Consider the following 4,636-nt stretch of genomic DNA (forward strand, 5'->3'; position numbering starts at 1 on the left):
TAAACATGTATCTAGAAACAATTTTAAAAAATAAAGTACAAGTGTGCACTCCGCATCAAAATAAACTCATGTACAGTAAGAGCTCTTACTGTACAGGCAGAGCTCTTACTGTACATGCAGAGCCTCTTAGTATAGTCCTTAGGACTTAGTCTTTTGAAGGGGGTTGGACCAAGAGCTCTCATGTAGAAGACATCAAGAGACAAAGCTCTTACTCAAGAGTTAGGTGTCTCATATACAGAGCCCGTGTTGTATTCTATGATCATTCATATCTGTAAGATAAGTTTCTGACATGATTTACTTTTTTCAAATTATCCCGTGTGTAATCGAACCTATATATATATATATATATATATATGTAATATATATGTATATATATGTGTATATATATATGTGTATATATATATATATGTGTATATATATATATGTGTGTATATATATATATATACATACACATATATATATATACACATATATATATACACATATATATACATATATATATATATAGGTTCGATTATATGTATATGCAAGGATGACTTGTCATTGCCAATTGGTTTTGACGAAAGCTCAATGATCCTTTATGATCATTTCAACATAGGAACTAGGAAGCGATGCATTTTTCAACTAATGGTCATTTTTCATTCAAGACTTGATCCAAACAGATCCTCTAAATCATATAGACCTCTTCTCCATAAAACAATAAATCATGCTTTACCACACATGCCCTTATTTTTGTTTCCAGATTAGACAGACAGCCATTTAATATGCATGTAGAAGTAATACAAAACAGACTCAATATGGAGTTAATTTAAACTTTAATCTTCCTATACATGTGGGTCATGGCACGTTGAAAAAGAATCCATAAAAAGGGACAAAATTATAACAAGCTCATATGAATTTCATCTGAGACATCAAAGGTTATATTCGATGGATGTAGAACATACCTACAGCAGCAACAATCAAGTGAACCTAATCTTTTTTGGCGCGGTAATGAACTTGCCATATCCATATTTCTTTCTCAACCTTTCCCTGACATAATCATTTCAAGCCTATATTCAAGCTTGTTGAGGAGCAACATGTAACAGGAGATAATGACCAACACCAAATAGGGATGAACCACCAAGGAACAAAGCCATAGTCATCCACAATTTCTGACATGTCAAGGGAAAGCATAAAACCATCTTGCCTTTTATTATGCGTGCTATCAAGAAAATTTGAATAACAAAATAACCAACACAAAAATCATTATGTATTCAACCCATACAATCCACATATGCTCACAATTTGCCAACACAAATACTAGCCCAACATTGTTAAGAGATGAATTAGAAGTGGAAGGCTAATAGTTTGAAACAGCCATAAAATAACTAAGAAGGCGCCAACCACTAAAAGCACTTAAAAGAACTTCCATATATAATTTACAAGAATCAAGAAGTTACAAAAATTATAGCATTCCACATCTACATCCGAAATTGGAGAGTGAGAAACAACCTAAATAATGGATTTCAAGGACTTGAAATTGAACCCTCTTAACCTCCAATAGTAGGTACACTACTGCATAATATAATCATTGTAAAACTAGAGACTAGTACGCATATGGATGGACAATAAAGAAAGGTTCAGACGCTCGCTTCCCATAATTGATCCAATCACATTCAGTTACTAGATAATTTTCATATGTTCTTATGAATACCTAACTGGAATTTTACCGAACATGTAACAGGCGATTTTGTTAGACACCCACCATATAAGGATTCAACTCCACCGAATCAAATACACACACACACACACAGATGAATTTATGCACACGTATATGCAAAATTGAGAGAAGGGAAGAAGATCAAAGCGACATACCCACTTCGATTTCGCGTCTTCTGATCCTGGTCTGGAGAAACTGTTAGATTAATAAGATGTTTTCAGAAAATTTAACCTAACAGATAATGAACAAAATATTTGGTCCTCCTGAATCAGCAATACAACAACATCTCGCAAACTACTTACTTCCTCAGTTCTCAAAAGAAATAGCAAAAAAAGCACCTGATCCGTTTCGATGAAGTATTAACATTAACTGCAATTCGAACACCAACCTTATTATCTTCAATTGCTTGTTACGCAGTTCAATGTGCTTGGCGGATTTTTTTAGAACAAATACATAAGTATATAACTATTCAAACTACAGTTAATACTTAGAACTACAATTAAAAGCAAAGCTATAAGATCTGGCTTTAAAATCCATTCTAATAACCAAATCAGGAAAGGTTATCGAATCCGTGCAAATGATTAGTTTCAAAATTGACGTGGAAACAATGAACAACACTTTTGAGAACATAATATAAACCAGAAGAAGAATGTTTGAACAGTTTGCAGAAGTTAGGTGGATCGGAGAAGAGAATACGACCTGTATTTTTCCGATGAGGTGTTGCCGGAGAGGAATGGACGACTGTTACACTGTGTTCTATAAACTTTTTAGTACGATAGGAAATGGAGGGAAAATGGATGTTGTGGAATTTTACACGTGTTTTGGTATTGTTTGTAAAAATAAATTAATGATATGGTATTGGTAATAAATGCTTTTGAGTTTTTGAAATAAATTTTTTTTGATGAAGTTAAATTATTCTAACTTATAATAATTTGATAAGAATTTTTGTAAAAAAATATAAATTGTTTCAAATAAGCAATCTCAAATATATTTCTGTGTTTTTCTAATTTGAGGAGAAAAGGGAGTAAAGTAAAAGAAAAGTTAATATTATGGAACTTTTTGACATTTGTTGAATAATTTGGTACAGAATGATTAATAGGTTCTCATAATATAATACAAAATGAAATATAATTATTTGCTAATTGTGTACAATAAAATTAGGGTTCTTAATAGTTAAGAGGCACATATTTTTTTTACCAAACAAAATTCATCTCTTAATGATTCAGAGGTTGTCTCTTAATGAAACTATTAAGAGATAAACAAACAACCTCTACGTTTTTTTTTTTTTTTTGGATTTTGTTGATGTGGTTTTGAAATTTCACTTTTCGTCATTATTTTTAAGTATTGAGGATTAAAATAATAAAACGATAAATTGTATGAAAAAGTAATATACTTTAATTTGATTCCTATTTTAAGTAACGTATTTCTAAAACTTTTATTTTGGTACCTAAAATATGAAGGTTTAAACATTTAAGTATCCGGGTAACCGGTTGAAGTATTAACCGATTACCATGTTGATGTAAAGTTTTAAACATTTAAGTACCCATAACCTAAAACCATGCTTCAACCGGTTAACATGAAACTTAAATGTTTAAAATTTTACATCTTAAATATCAAAATAAAAATTTTAAAAATATATTACCTAACATAAAAATTAAATTAAATTAAAATACGTTATTTTTTAATATAATTTATTCTACTACAAATTTTAGCATGTAACATCAAGAATCAAGATTAGATTAGTGGTTTCTTAATTTTCATGTGGACCCAACATTCATTATGATTAGCTGACCTCACAACTTGATTACATAATCATATCCTCATGTTAATAAACACATCTATTGTGATCAAAAAGTCAAAAGTGTTTGAAGATCTCAGGTTTGAATCCAAAAATAAATATAAATTCTCTTGTAGTTATTAAGGTTTAAATACGATGACTTCAAGCTACCCACAAAATAGGTTATCGTTTTGAGATCGATCGGCTCGCATAGCAGGTTGGATGTCTAAGTTAACAAAAACAACATATCTCTTAAGCTTTTTTTACCGTTTTCAAAAATAATTCACTCGTCATTTTAAATTGATATTATTTATATTTTTATTTATAAAAATCTATATAGATACATATTTATTTATATAGAAAAATAATATTATTATTTTCTTTACGTGGATCAGACATGGACTAACCATAACAAGCATGTGTCCCATTATATCCCATAGAACAAGATGGAACAACCTCACTTGTACCAAAATACCCTTAAAGAAACTAAATTTAAACACGCATAAATTCACACATCGTTGGACCTGCTGTTTATCAGATCGACTCCTCCATAGCCATCGATTCTCTCATCAGATCGACGTCTCTTGTTGACTTCCACAAGTAATCGACTCTCTCCTTGTCTACAATCGATTCTTCCTCTGTAATTTCTTGTTGTTGTTGTTGTTGTCGTCGTCTACATAAACCGGTTTCTTCTTGTTGTCTACATGGACCTGCTGTTTACTTGTTTTTAATTTTGTTTACATATGCAAGACTGCAAATATATTGCTTACAAATAATTGATTATTTGGTAATAGAAAACACTAAATATATCACTAGTAATAAATTGGTCGTTTAACCAGTTATGTCATATTCAATCATGTCCTGACGTTAATAGCGCTCATGGGTTGGGTTGATCAAGTTGAAGACATTTGAACAATTCCACTCAATGTTTGCGATTTTAAAAATCTTAACTCAACCTAAACCAAAATGCAACCCAACCCAAACCGTACGAGTTGGTCAAGTTGATACTTTGATACATTAAAATATTCTTCTAACATTGAATATGTTATTTTCATACTCATAATTTATTTTTCATCATCAATCATTTGATACAACTTATTCATATTTCTTACGTGTATTACATTCGGTTAATTTTCTCAATCTATATATATATATATATA

This window comes from Cynara cardunculus (genome assembly GCF_001531365.2).
Source record: "Cynara cardunculus var. scolymus isolate 2C chromosome LG 17, CcrdV1, whole genome shotgun sequence".
Lineage (NCBI taxonomy): Eukaryota > Viridiplantae > Streptophyta > Magnoliopsida > Asterales > Asteraceae > Cynara > Cynara cardunculus.